Here is a 15,952-nt window from a genome sequence, read left to right as displayed (position 1 = left end):
TTTTAGAGCTCCAGAACCCACAAAGTGAAAGAGAGAAACAAATCTCCTGCTGAAGGCAGCCCAGCAGGCCCAAAAGAAAAGGTCTATCACAGCACGTTTCAGTCCTGTGGGAGCTATGTGGTTCTGGCCCCAGGGAGGCCCTGACCAGTGGCAGCCAGAGGAGAATTCAGGAGAATGATTCACCAGCAGCTATGGTGGTTTCCAAACTTCTCAACTCATTTATGCCAAAGACAAAGTAAAAGGTCAGTGTAGAACTCTTAGATTCCAGGTGAAGGAAGAGCTTGGGCCGACCCCTACCCCAGGTGGAGAGGTGGCAGAGGCATGGTGGTGGCTGAAGAGTGTGGCTGCCTCCACAGCTCCTGACTTGAAAACTTTAGGGGGACCACAGGACCATTCAGAGGATAATCGCTCATGCTTTAACCTGCTTGGATCCGGATCTCAGTCTTGGGTGGTGGTCCTGGAGTGCGTGGCCAGTGTGTCAGAACTTAAGGGGATTATAGAGAGCACATCCTTGTAATAGCTCTGATGACATCTGCAAAACCACAGAGATTTGGGACAAAGCTTTAACCATTCTGGAAGCAGAGTCCTACTGTGGCAAAGAGCTCAAAAGCCAAGTAACTGACTAGCAAGAGGAACAAGCAAAGGAAATGTAATCAGACCATACATTCATTTTTAGGGGACAAAAAAGAATCAAAGCATGGAATGGGAGGAAGACAATGAAGTCATAACTGCTGTATCAAAAGCTTCCAAGAAAAATATGAATTGGTTACAGGCTATGGAAGAGCTCAAGTAGTATTTTGAAAATAAAGTAAGAGAAGAGGAGGAAAAATAAGGAAGAGAAATGAGAATAATGCAAGAAAATAATGAAAAGGAGTCAACAGCCTGCTAAAGGAGACCCAAAAATACTGAAGAAAATAAAACCTTAAAAAACAAAATAACTCAAATGGCAAAATAGGCTCAAAAAGCCAAAGAGAAGAATGCCTTTAAAAGCTGAATTTAACAGATGGTAAAGAAGTTCCAAAACTCACTGAGGAGAATAATTCCTTCAAAATTAGATTGGAAAAATTGGAAGGTAATGACTTTATGAGAAATCAAGATACTATTAAAGAGTGAAATATCTCATTGGAACAACCACTGACCCAGAAAATAGATCCAGGAGAGATAACTTAAAATTTATTGGACTACCTGAAGGCAATGATCAAAAAGGAGTCTAGAAACCATCTTTCAATAAATTACAAAGCAAAATTGTCCTGATATTCTAGAATCAGACAGCAAAATGGAAATTGAAAGAATTCATGATTGTCTCTTGAAAAAGATCCCCAAAACAAAACTCCAAGAATGTTATAGACAAATTCTAGGGTTGCCAGGTCAAGGAAAAAATACTTCAAGCAGTCAAGAAAAAAAATTTGAGTATTGTGGAAACACAATCAGGATAACACAAGACCAAGCAGCTTCTACATTAAGGAATGGAAGGCCTTGAAATATGATATGCTGGAGGTCAAAGAAGTTAGGACTAAAAACAAGAATCACCTACCCAGAAAAACTGAGTATAATTCTTCAGGAGATAATATGGGTATTCAATGAAATAGAGGATTATCAAGCAAAACAACCAGATCTGAATAGAAAATTTAACTTTCAACTACAAGAAGCAAGAGAAGAGTGAGAGGGTAAACAGGGAAATGAAATAATGAGGAACATATTAAAGTTGAACTATTTACATTACTACATGGAAAAATGATAATGGTAACTCATAAGACTTTTCTCAGCATAAGGATAGTTTAAGGGAATATCTATGTGTATATATATATATACATATATGTGTGTGTATTTATAGGAGGTTATATGTGTATATAAATATATATGTGAGTGTGGGTATATATATGTACATATATACATAGACAGAGGGCACAAGATCAGTTGAATAGGAAGGGATGATATCTAAAAACTAAAATTAAGAGGTGAGAGAGGAATTTATTGGGAGAAGGAAAAAGGTAGTGACAGAGTAGGGTAAATTATCTCATATAAACGAGGCAAGAGAAAACTGTTACAATGGAGGGGAAGAGCAGGAAGGTAAAAGGGAATGGGACAACCTTTCTCTCATTGAATTTGTCTTAAGGAGGGAATAACATACACACTTATTTTGGTGTCTTACCCTACAGGAAAATTAGAGGGGAAGGGGATAAGAGTGGGGATGATAGAAGGTAGGACAGATTGGGGGAGAGGGTAATTAGAAGCAAACACTTTTGAAAAGGGTTAGGGTCAAAGGAGAAAATAGAATGATTGGGAAGGATAGGATGGAGGGAAATATAGTTAGTCTTTCACAACATAACTACTATGGAAATGTTTTGTGTAACTCCACATGTACAACCTATATTGAAATGCTAATCTCCCCAGTGGGGGTGGGTGAGGAGGGAAGAAGGAAAAAATCTGGAAATCAAAAATTTAAAAACAAATGTTTAAAAAAATTTTACATGCACTGGGAAATAAGATATACAGGCACTGGGATGTAGAAATCCATCTTGCCCTACTAGGAAGTTAGGGGAGAGTATGGGGGAGAATATAAGAGGGAACAGACTGGGGGAAGAGGTATTCAGTAGGCTTATTATTTTTGGGTGGGAGGTAGGGAAAAGATGGGGAGAAAAATGTGTAACTCAAAATCTTGTGGAAATGAATGTTGAAAACAAAAAATAAAAAAATAAATTGGGGGGGGGAGTGTTTTGTAGTTGTGTTCATATTATTCCTGGCTTTGTCTTTTGTCAGGTAAACTCCCAGATATTTCATATTGTCTAGTTATTTTGAATGGATTTTTTCTTTATGCCCCTTGCTTCTGGGCTTTGTTGGTAGTATATGGAACTGATGATGGTATATGTGGTTTTATTTTATATCCTGTAACTCTGGCAAAGTTGTTCATTATTTCAAGTAGATTATAGTTTATTCTCTAAGATTTTCTAAATATACCATTATCTTCAAAAGAGTGAGTATTTTGTTTCCTCATTGTCTATTCTAATTCCATCAATATCTTTTTCTTCTCTTATTGCTAAAGCTAACATTTCTCATACATTATTAAACAGTAGAGGTGATAATGAGAATCCTTACTTCAGCCCTGATCTTATTAGGAAAGCTTCTAGCTTATCCTCCTTATTTGTAATGGTCTCTAATGGTTTTAGATAGATACTACTTATCATTTTAAGAAAAACTCCATTTATTACTATGCTCATGAATTTTTTAATAGGAACAGGTGCTATATTTTGTCAAAAGCTTTTTCTTCCTCAGTTGAGAAAATTATTTGATTTCTGTTAATTTTGTTTTTGATATGGTCAATTATGCTGTTAGTATTCCTAATATTTAACTAGCCCTGCAATCCTGTTATAAATACCACCTAGTCATAGTGTAATCTCTTGATAAATTGCTGTAATCTGTTTTATATTATTTTATTTAAAAATTTTGCATCAATATTCATTAGGGAAATTGGTCTATGATATTGCTCTTGTTTTGGTTTGTTCTCATCTATGTATCAGCACTATATTTGTATCATAAAAATAATTTGGTAGTATTCCTTTTCCTCTTTTCCCAAATAGTTTATATAGTATTGGAATTAAATTTTCCTTTAATGTTTTGTATCATTCACTTGTAAATACATCTGACCCTGATGATTTTTTTCTTTGGGTGTTCATTGATGGCTTGTTCAATTTTTTTTTCCTGAAATGGGGCTATTTAAGTATTTTATTTCCTCTGTCAATCTGGGTAATTTACATATATTTTAAAATATTCATCTATATCCATTAGACTATCAGATATATTGGCATGCAGCAGGGCAAAGTAGCTCCTCATCATTGCTTTAATTTCCTCTTCATTGGTGGTGATTTTACCCATTTCATCTTTGACACAGGTAATTTGGTTTTCCCCTTTTTTTATAAACAAATTAACAAAAGTATATCTATTAAACTGTTATTTCCTCCCATAAAATCAGATCTTGGTTTTATTTATTAGTTCAATAATTTTCTTAATTTCAATTGTATTAACCTCTACTTTGGTTTTCAGAATTTTAGTTTAGTATTTAATTGGGGATTTTAATTTGTTCTTTTTGTCGCTCTTTTAGTTGCATGCCCAATTTATTAATCTACTCTTTCTCTATTTTATTCATGTAAACATTTTGATGCTAAGAACCATTTTCACTGTATCCTGTAAGTTTTGCTAAGTTGTCTCGTTGTTATTCTCTTGGATGAAGTTATTGATTGCTTCTCTGATTTGTTGTTTTGACCCACTCATTCTTTAGGATTAGATCATTTAGTTTCCAATTAATATTTAGTCTATCTTTCCATGACCCTTTATTACATATACTTTTTATTGTATCATGCTCTCAAAAGGATGCATTTAATATTTCTGCATTTCTGCACTGGAATGTGAAGGTTTTATGCTCTCGTATGTGATTGATTTTTGTGTATATGCCATTTCCTGCTGAAAAAGAATATTTTTTCAGTTTTCTTTAGAGGTCTACCATATCTAATATTTCTAAAATTCTATTCCCCTCCTTAACTTCTTTCTTGTTTATTTTATGGTTAGACTTATCTACCTCCCACTTCTTCCCTTTTCCTGATCACACATAACTCAAGAACCTTCTGTTATTTCCTCCTTTATCCATCCATGAAGAGATACAATCTCCTTTCCAAAGCAAATCCCATAACATGCACAAGTAATCTCTTTCTATCCCACCCTATCTTCTCCGTCAGATTGTCTTTACCTTCAGCACTTCTCTTCCTAATCTTCAGTCTCTCCCTATGTACTGTTTTATTACTGTGTAGAACATCATCATTCTACAAGTCATAAAGCCTGCCATCTAGTTTTGATGCTTGACTCCATACTGTCATATCTAATCAGTTGTCAGGGCTTGGCATTTCTACTTCTGTAACATCTCTCATATATTCCTTCTTCTCTCCTCTGATAATATATCCCCCTGGTGCAGGCTTCTATCATCTTTTTTCTGGTCTATTTCACTTACCTTTGCTTGGTCTCCATTCCTCAAGTCCCTCCCCACTCCAGATTATCCTCCACTGAGGTGTCAAATTGATCTTCCCAAATGTGTCTGACCATATCACCTCACACTACCATTCAATAAACTCCAGTGTCACACTATTACCTACTCAATCAAATAAAAAAAATGCCCTCTGTTTCTTTAAGCCCTTCATTATCTGGCCCCTCCCTACCTTTCCAGAATCCTTATACCCTATTAGCACTCCCTAAAATACTCTGTGACCCAGTGACACTGCTCTTCTTTCTCATTCTTGAATACAATGCTCCATTTCCAAACTATGCATTTTCACTGGCTGTCCCTTTTGTCCCCTGGAACTCTCTTCTCATTTCTGTCCTTTGATTTCCTTTAAATCTTAGCTAAAGTCTCCCTTTCTGCAACAAGCATTTTCCAGTCCTCTTCAATCATAGTGCCATTCTTCTGAGATTATTTCTAATTTCTCCAGTATATAGGTAGCTGTGTCCCCAAATAGACAGTGAGCTTCTTGAGGACAGGGATCTTTTTTTTTTCTTTTTGCTTTCTTTCTTTTTATTCTCAATGTGTAGTACAGTGCAAGACACCTAGAAGGCACTTTACAAATGATTGTTGGGGCAGCCAGGTGGTGCAGTGACTCCACTGGTGCTGGAATCAGGAGGACTTGAGTACAAATGTGACCTCAGACACTTAATACTTACCAGCTGGGTTACCTTGGACAAATCATTTAACACCAATTGTCCTGCCTTCCCCCATAAAAGAAATATTGTTGACTTGACTAGGCTTTGTTTTTTTATTGGACCATTGGACCTTATACATTGTACCTTATCACAATTCTCTCTTGTTTCTTAAGCTGAGCTATATTTTTCTTGAGCTATGTTTTCCAGCATGTATTTTACTGTCTTCAAAACTGCTAAATATTTGAGTATGTATGTGTATGTATATATGTATATATGTGTATGTATATGTATGTATGTATTTTGTGTGTGTGCATATATACACACATATATACATCCATATGTTTAATTTGGAGACTTTGAATTCTTCAAAACATTTCTTATTTCCTCATACTCTATAAGCAATATTGACATAGAAGATACAGTTATCTTCATGTTGACTTTTTTAATGTGTTATTAACTTCTGATTTACATCATTCATTTCTGTCAGATTTTGAGTTACAAATTTTCTCCCCATTTTCCCCTACCCACCACCCCAAAATAGCAGTCCCACAGGATATCCCTTCCTCCAATCTGCTCTGTCCCATATTTTCTCCCATACCCCTTTTGACTTTTCCAGTGGATCTCTATGCCTCAGTGCCTATATATCTTATTTCCCAATTACATGTAAAATAGTATTAATAATAGTATACACACACACACACACATATATATGTGTGTGTATATATATATATATATTTGATTTAAAATTTTTCAGTTCCAGAGTCATTCCTTTCCTCCCTTGTCACCCACCTTTACTGGGAAGATAAGCAGTTCAGTATAGGTTGTACATGTGTGGCTAATGCAAAACAATAACATAGTAGATATATTGTAAAAGACTGACTATATTTCCCTCCCTCCTATCCCACCTTCCACTTTTTCTATTCTCTACTTTGAATCCGTCCCTTTTCAAAGGTGGGTGCTTCCAACTTTCCTCCCCCAGAGCCTGCCCTCCCTTCCATCATCCCCTTTGACGGTTTTTTTAATGTTCATCATAAGCACATAAACACAATATGACCAAGTGTCCCAGGAAATGTTTTTTTCTCTTCTTTTTCAGCATGACATAATGAATACTGTCAATTCTTTTCTTGCTCTCTACAAGGAGAATGCATGAGCCAGACTTTCTTTTGCTGCATCTTCCTCTTGTATTTTGGTCTCATTTGTAGTAAGAATGTCAAGCTTGACATGACTCAGTTCATCTAATTGTATATAAGTGCTAATCTTAAAAGTATGTAAACATAATTAGGAAAGACTCTTACTTTCATAGAACCAACAGTTAAGTTAACATTTATATGTGAGGCAATAAATGAGATACTTAGCATGTCTTTCTCTAACATTTTTGTCAGCCTTAATTCTGAAGTAGAAAGGACGGAAATCTGGGTTATAATTTTCTTTGTTTCACAGGCCATCATGGGCAATCCATTTATCATCTAGTGGTCCTCGCAATTGTGATGATATTCATTACACTTCATCAGTCTGGTCCTTGGAAAGTGCAGACTTTCTTTGACTGGGAATTGCCTCAAAGCCCTTCCGGCATGGTAGAATCTCTCAGGGGAATACTCTTTGATATTTTCCTTCCAGAATCCATGGTCACCTCCGTGCCAAATTTGGGCATCACTTCCGACATTTGTGAAGGATTGGGGGGAACACAGAGCTCAAAATTCCAATCCTAATTTGAACACCTAACAATGGAACTAACAGGTGCCTGCCCAGACTCTGAAACTAGCAAACATTTGTTAGTACTTCTTTCCAGGGACTTGAACCCAGTTTTCAGCCAAGAATTAAAATAAACCTCACTATCTGGAGAATCATAAGCTGAACTGAGTCCATAAGTGGTGGGGAGAGTCCTAAAGAAGGGTAGGAACTTCTTAGATCTTTAGAAGTTTCCCTTTTCTTTTATTTCTTTGTCATTCTTACTGTAACTTTTCTTTTTCCTTTGGTTCCTTCTCCTCTCTGTGTATTTCTTTTTTCCCTATTAATTTCTTTAAGTAGAAAGAACCAAGGACTTGGAGTCAAAAGACCTGGGTTTGAGTCTTTGTTTAGTGACTATTTTATTGTGTGAATTTGGTAAATTGTTTCATCTATATGTCCTAGAAAGTTCCTTCTCTGTAATAAAAAAGTAATCATCATTGCCCTGCCTATCATTCAAGGTAGTCAGAGGCTTAAATGAGAACATGGCTATAGAAACACTTTACAAAACATAGGGTATCACTGAATTTCAGGGTTAGAAGTAACCTCAAAGAACATATAGTACAACCCACAATCACAATAATAAATGACACATGTAGAGAATTCTAAGGTTTGTAAAATATTTTATCGACATTATCTGATTTGAACCTTGGAATAACCTGGAAGGAAACCGAGAATCACAAAGGCTAAGCATATACATCTATGGTCACATAGATAATGGATGTCAAAGACAGGGTATGAACTCTGGTCATCTTAATTGCAAGTCTTCCATGTTGGGTCTGTCATATCATACCACCTCTCATATTCGAGCAAAAAGGCTCTCTACAAGATCTCTAAGTGTCCATCTAGCCTCTGATTGAAGACAGCTGGTGAAGGATACTGCATTAGGTTCTAAAATAGTCTATTCTGTCTAGGGTTAGATATAATTGTTAAGAAGTTTTTCTTTGCTTGAAATTAAAATATGATTCTCTACAAAATCCAATCATTTCTCCTCAATCTGTACTCTATGGAACAGATTTTTCATTTTATCTATTACTGTTTCCCCTGCTGAAATTCCTCATACAACCACCAAGCCAAACTTCATTCACAAAGCATTTAAGCACCTATTATGTATCAGACACTGTTCTATGTACTATGGATACAAAAACAAAAACTGAAGTAGGCCCTGTACTTAAAGAGCTTATATTCTATTGGAATGGGATTCCAAATATATGCCAAATTATTTTTGGGAGGAGAGCAAAGTTTTGGAGTGTAGTTTCTTAATAATAGAATGGTGGTTATAGAGGGCACAATGGAAGGATAAAGTGAAATGATTAGGGATACAGGAGTGATGGGTCTTACATGGGAGAAAAGAGGAGGAAATGCGTTCCATGGAAGGGATCTTATGTATAGGCAGCTCAAAAACTTAAAATCACAGAGATTCTGAGTAGAGACTTATGGCAATACCTTGTAACACCTTTTATAAAAAAAATATTGATTTATGCACACTCAATAGCAAGACACATAATAAGTTACTGGTCCTCCCTGATGGTCAAAGCAGGGATTGCTAGAGTCCTAGGGCCTGACTGGTTATAGAGAAGCTAAGTTTTCCTAGGTAACCAACTTTGCATTTTATGCACTTGGGAATGGGGGTGAGTAGGAAATAAAGGTAGTCTTATAACAAGTATGCATTTAGTACTTTCAGGGCATATTGGTTTAGGGCACCTCTTTTTACCTACATTTATGGAAACCTAGACTGAGCTGTACCATCAGTACATTTTGAGATTTTCCTAAAGCAACTTTAGATAAGGGCAAAAAACCTGAAAGAGAAAATGATGCTAATTAAGTTAATCCTTAGAATTAGACTCAGGCTTGTTTGTTTGTGGAGTTTTTTGGTGGGGGAGGGAGAGGGAGGAATGTATTATTTCCTGAGCAAATTTAACTAGAAAACAAAATTCCAGAAGCACAATTTGAATTACTATGTAGGATTGGACCTATGTTTGGAATACACATTATTCCAATATACAATGAATATATATCAGAAAGAACAGAATAGCGGGGGGGGGGGGGGCATAAGGGAGGAAATGAGGCCCAAAGTAGTATGGTATATTATGAGGTATATTATTCCCCTGCTCTTATGGGATAATAGAAAAATAGAGACCAACATAGGCAGAAGGAAAAACAATTTTATCAATAGTGTACACTGAAGACCACATAAAACAGAAAAATAAATAAAGGAAGCGTACATAAAATGACTTAAAAGCATGGCATGGAAAGAGAGGAGAATAGTAATGGGAAACTTCAATTATCAAGATACTTGTTCATGTTATCTCTCTACCTCAAGCAGAGCTGTAAATAATCTCTTGTTTTTCATTATTAAAGTTTTTTTTTATTATTCTTATAGAGAATAGGAACCAAAAGAGAGATATTAGATTCTGGATTGAATCCTTACCAATGAAAGCAAACTGGTTGCAAAAACAGAAGTGTTAGAAATCATATGATGAAATTATCACTTCATTTTAGAATCGATGATAAAGAAGGAAAATGGAACCAAACACATAGAATAACATGGAACCTAGATTTTGGCAGATAGCAGATTTCAAAAGATTGAAAGGAAGGATGAGTAACATGCAAGAAACTAAAATTATAAAGATACGGTCAGACTAGGAAATATGGGACTCTCAGGAATTAAATTTTATGATACAAGGAAAAATAATTTTAATTATGAGGAAAAGGTAGAGTTTCCTAAAGTGATAAACATGTATTCACAGGGAGCTCATCAATCAATTTAGCTTTTTAAAAGGCTTATAGAAAAGATGGGAAATAAAAGCATGTAATGGAGCATGACACAGTTCAGTAAGAAGGGTACTGAGGAGGTAATCTAAGGACAAGAAAGAAGGTTTTTCCAACCATGTTGGGGAAAAATGATGAAAGAATGGATAGGATTGCTCCTTAGGGCAGATGGCCAAATGATAATGTGTGATGGAGAAAAGGCAAAATGATTGAATTCTTATTTTGCATCTATTTTCTCTGCCAGGAACAATGATCTTTGGACTAGCAAGAAGAGAATAAAAATGGCTAATGGGGAATTGAAACCTAGGATGAGTAAAGATGTAATATAAAATACTTAGCTTACCTTGATGCATTCAAGTCCCCATGCCTGGATGACCTATATCTTTGAGTACTGAAAGAACTGGCAGATATGACTGCTGAACCACTGTCAGTGATCTTTAAAAGGTCATGGCCAACAGGAGAGATGTCACAGGGCAAGAGAAGGGCAAATGTTGTCCCAATTTTCAAAAAAACAGGAATGTAATGGAGTCTGTAAACTACAGGCCAGTGGGTTTAACTTCAAATCCTGGCAAAATGTTAGAACGTTTTATTAAAGATTGACTCATGAATATCTACAAAAGGAAGGGGCTTCATCAAGAAGAAATCTTCCCAGACTAACCTCATTCCTCTTTTTTTTCACATGGTTTCCATGCTGGTAAATTGGATGAATACAGTGGATAAAGTATGCCTACATTTCATTAAAGCATTTAACAAAGCCTGTCATTATTCTTGTGGAAATGAGAGAGATGTGAGAAAAACAATATTATAATTAGGTGGATTTGGAATTGGTTAAATTGCTAGACCCATAGAGCAGTTGCTGAGGATCACCTTGGAAGCAGGTGTCTAGTGGAGTCGCCCAGGGAACTGTGTCTTGTCTTGTGCTTTTCAACATTGTTATCAATGTTTTAGATAATAGTGTAGATTGCATGCTTATCACATTTTCAGATCACACAAATATGGGAAACATAACTAACACACTGGAAGACAAAGTCAGGATCTAAAGAGGTCTTGAGTGGCTAAAAATTTTGAACTATGTCTGATAAGATAAAAACAAATTGGCATAAATTTAAAGGCAGTTCAGCAGTGCAGTCACTGGATCTGAATTCAGGAAAATGTGAGTTCAAATCTGGTCTCAGACACTAACTGTGTGACACTGGATAAGTTACTTACCTACTGTCTCATCTGTATTTTTCTTCTCATCTGTATTTTTCTTATTTGTAAAATTTTCTCATCTGTAAAATAATGAAAATAATAGCTCCTCAATCCCAGGATTGTTGTATTAAATTATATATTTATAAATTACTTTATAAGCATTAAAGTGCTATATAAATGCTAGCTAATATTGTAAAAATCTGAAATGGGTTCCAAAAATCAACCTCATGAGAATAGGATGAAGGAATTGTTCTTAGATAACAATTCATCTGAAAAAGAAGTAATGGTTTAATGGGCAATATTTTCAATATGAGTTAACAGTATGCTATAATTGGCAGCTAATGCCACCTTTGATTACATTAAGGGAGCTTTAAAGCCCAAGACTCAGGAAGCGATAGTTCAGATATATTTTGCTTTGGTCAGAACACACTTAGAATGTAAGTTTCAGCTCTAGATGATACATTTAAGGAAGGACTTCGTTTATTTTTTTAATTTTTATGAAGTTTATTTTTAGTTTTCAAAATTCATCTCCACGAGATTTTGAGTTACAAATTTTTTCCCCATCTCTCCCCTACCCCCACTCCAAGATCATGAGCTTACTGAATGACCCTTCCCCCAATCTGCTCTCTCTTATATCCTTCCTCATGGATTTCTATGCTCCAGGGCCTGTATACCTTATTTCCCATTTGCATGTAAAAAACAATTTAAAATTTTTTTAACATTCATTTTTAACACTTTGATTACCAGAGTCTTTCCCTTCTTCCCTCCTCACCCACCCCTACTGGGAAGATAAGCAATTCAATATAGGTTGTAAATATGCAGTTATGTAAAACATTTCCATAGTACTTACATTATGAAAGACTAACTATATTTCCCTCCATCCTATCCTGCCCCCCACTTAGTCTATTTTCTATTTTAAGCCTTTCCCTTTTCAAAAGTATGTGCTTCTAACTACCCTTTCCCCCAATCTGCCCTCCCTTCTATCATCCATTCTTTTATTTCCTTCCCCCCTACTTTCCTGCAGGGTAAGATACCCAAATGAGTGTGTATGTTATTCCCTCCTTAAGCCAATTTCAGTGAGAGTAAGGTTGACCAATTCCCTTTCACCTTCCTGCTCTTCCCCTCCATTGTAACAAGTTTTTTCTTGCCTTTTATATGAGATAATTTACCCTATTCTATCTTCCCTTTCTCTTTCTCTCATTATGTTACTCTTTCACGTCTTAATTTTATTTTTTTTTGCATAGTATCCCTTCATATTCAACTGATCCTGTGCCCTCTATCAATGTATACATGTACACATGTACACACACTCACATATGTATCTATACACACATATACCCCTATATGTATGTGTGTGTGTGTATACACATATATTCCCTTCAACTATCCTCATATTGAAAAAGTCTCATGGGTGACAGTTATTGTTTTTTCCATATAGGAATGTAAGTAGTGCAACTTTAATAAGTTCCTTATGATTTCTTTTTCCTGTTTACCTTCTTATGCTTCTCTTGCTTCTTGTATTTGAAAAACAAATTTTCTGTTCAGCTCTGTTTTGTTTTCATCAAGAATACTTGAAAGCCCTCCATTTCATTGAATGATCATGTTTCCCCCTGAAGCATTATACTCAATTTTGCTGGGTAGCTGATTCTTTGTTTTAATCCTAGCTCCTTTGATCTCCAGAATATCATATTCCAAGCCCTATTGATCACTTAATGTAGAAGCTGCTAGATCTTGTGTTATCTTGATTGTGTTTCCACAATAATCAAATTGTTTCTTCCTGGCAGCTTGTAATATTTTCTCCTTGATGTGGGGACTCTGGGTTTTGCTGAGATATTCCTAGGAGTTTTCTTTTTGGGATCTTTTTCAAGAGTCCCTGATCATGAATTCTTTCAATTTCTGTTTTGCCATCTGCTGCTAGAATTTCAAGGCATTTTTCCTTGAGAATTTCTTGAGGGATGATTTCTGGGTTCTTTTTCTTATCATTTCTTTCAGGTAGTCCAATAATATTTAAATTATCTCTCCTGAATCTATTTTCTGTATCAGTGCTTTTTCCAATGATATATTTCACATTGCCTTCTATCTTTTAATTTGTTTGGATCTGTTTTCATAGTATCAAAATTTCTCATAAAATCATTAGCTTCCATTTGCTCCAGTCTAATTTTGAAGGAATTATTCTCTTCAGTGAGTTTTTGAAATTCCTTATCCCATCTGGCAAATTCAGCTTTATAAGTCATTCTCCTCATTGGCTTTTTGGACTTCTTTTGGCATTTGAGTTAGTCTATTTTTAAGGTGTTATTTTCTTCAGTATTATTTGGGTCTCCTTTAGCAGGCTGTGGACTCACTTTTCATGATTTTCTTTCATCACTCTCATAGCTCTTCCCAATTTTTCCTCTACTTCTCTTACTTGAGTTTCAAAATCCTTCTTGAGCTCCTTCATGGCCTATAACCACTTCATATTTTTCTTTGAAGCTTTTGATGCAGGAATTTTGACTTCATTGACTTCTTCTGGTTCCATGTTTTGATCTTTTTTATCCCCCAAAAAGGATTCTATGGGGTCTGATTGTACTTCCTCTGCTTGTTCATTTTGCCAGCCAATTACTTGACTTTTGAGCTCTTTTCCATGGTAGAACTCTGCTTCTAGAGCAGAGGGACCTATGTCCCAAATCACTGGGGTTTTTGCAAATGTCAGAGGTCTGAGGAGTGTGCCCTCTCTACAGCCAGCACAAACTATGGCACACTAGCATTTCTTATCCCAAGACCACCACCAAAGACTATGACCCAGATCCAAGCAGGTCAAAGCAAGAGACATTACCCTCCGATTGATTGCTTGGTTCCCCTATGATCTGCAGACCTGGATCTTTGGAGGCAGCCATGTGGCAGCAGCTGCAGCCATCACACCTCCCCACCTCTTACCCTGGGGTAGGGGCTAGACCATGCTCTTCTGTCACCCAGTTCCAACAGAGTTCCCCATTGACCTTATACTTTCTCTTTGGCATTTATGGGTTGAGAAGTCTGCAAATTGCCACAGCTGCTGGTGATTAATTCTCCTGAAGTCTGCTCTTGCCAGTTTGTGCCACTGGTTGGGGCTGCCCAGGGTCTGGGACTGCACTCAACTCCCAGTTTGGTGGGATAGACCCTTCCTGTTAGCCTGCCAGGCTGCCTTCAGAGGGAGATCTGTTTCTCTTTGTCACTTTGTGGATTTTATAGCTCTAACATTTGTTTAGAGTCATATGTTATAGATATTGGAGGTGGTTGGAGTGGGAGATCAGACAATTTCCTGCTTTTACTCCACCATCTTGGCTCCACCCCCAGAAAGGACTTCATTAAGCTGGAGACTGATAAGAGAGATCAACCAATGTAATTAAGGAACTTGATTGAACTATTGTCATTTGATAATTAATTGAAAAAAAGCTGGTGGTGTTTAGTGGGGAGACAACAAAATTTATTTGTAACATGATAGTTAACTCAGTAATTGCCATATAGAACAGGAGTAAAATGGTCTGCTCAGTCCCAGGGGGAAATACAAATTTAGAGTTGATATAAGGAAAGCTGGTGCCACTCTGGATACAGTGTCTCTAGCATCAAAGTACTGAGTTCAGATCCCACCTTTGATGCTCACTATCTGAGTGACCTTAATTGGGAACTTAAGTGGTCCTCAGTTTTCTCATGTATAAAGTGAGGGGTTGAACTAAATGGTTTCTTAGTTCTCTTTCAGCTCTAAATCCATGAAATTATGAAAGCTTCATAACAGTTCAGTGTATACAAAAGTAAAATGAAATACTTCACAAGGTAAGGGGCTCACCTTTACTATAAATCTTCAAGGAAATGTTAGATAACCACTTGTCAGGTATGCTATAAAAATGAGCTCTCCATGTATAAATGCTAGATAACTTCAAAACACTTTTCTACCTCTGAGATTCTGAGAATTAAAGGATACAGTAATATATCAACTAGAATGAACCTACCAGATTGTCTTTTCCTCACCTCCCATTTTACAGGAGAGAAAATAAAGATACTGAATGATATGTGACTTGTCAAGGTTATCTAGAGACTTAACTGAATGAGCTGAGAGTAGAAGGTAGGTTTCTTGATCCTCATTTCAAGACTCCACTACAACACTCTTTCCTAACTACTCTGCATGCTAAATAGCTAACATAAGATACAAGCATTGTGTGGAGGGGAAAAAAAGGGAAAAGATTTTCATTCTCAAAGAATTATGTAATTTAGAAATATTTAATCTTAATTGGTTACTATATGAAATTGATTTCTTATCTGTTTTAGTCACTGAATACTCTTTATTTTCCTTTGTTTAAATGAATGTTAACTTAAGAATTATTTGAAATCCATTATTATACTTATTAAAATCATGAGACCTTGCAAATTGGGCATTAGTTCCTGTCTATCATCGTTAGTTTTTTTTTAAATACCAGTAAAGAATGAACCAATTTTGGCCAGTAATTGAAACCTCTTTCCTAAGGTGGATGATGTAGAAAAAGTCTAGAACATCCAAGTACTCTAGATTCATAACTTGAGTAGTAGAATACTTACTAACATCCTACTCTCCTCTGTATTCAAAACAAGT

The sequence above is a fragment of the Petaurus breviceps genome, unplaced genomic scaffold (genome assembly GCF_028583685.1).
Source record: "Petaurus breviceps papuanus isolate PSGF00001 unplaced genomic scaffold, PetGlider_PUasm1.0 551, whole genome shotgun sequence".
Lineage (NCBI taxonomy): Eukaryota > Metazoa > Chordata > Mammalia > Diprotodontia > Petauridae > Petaurus > Petaurus breviceps.
The sequence above is the reverse complement of the archived record's forward strand: the minus strand, read 5'-3'. Positions refer to the sequence as shown.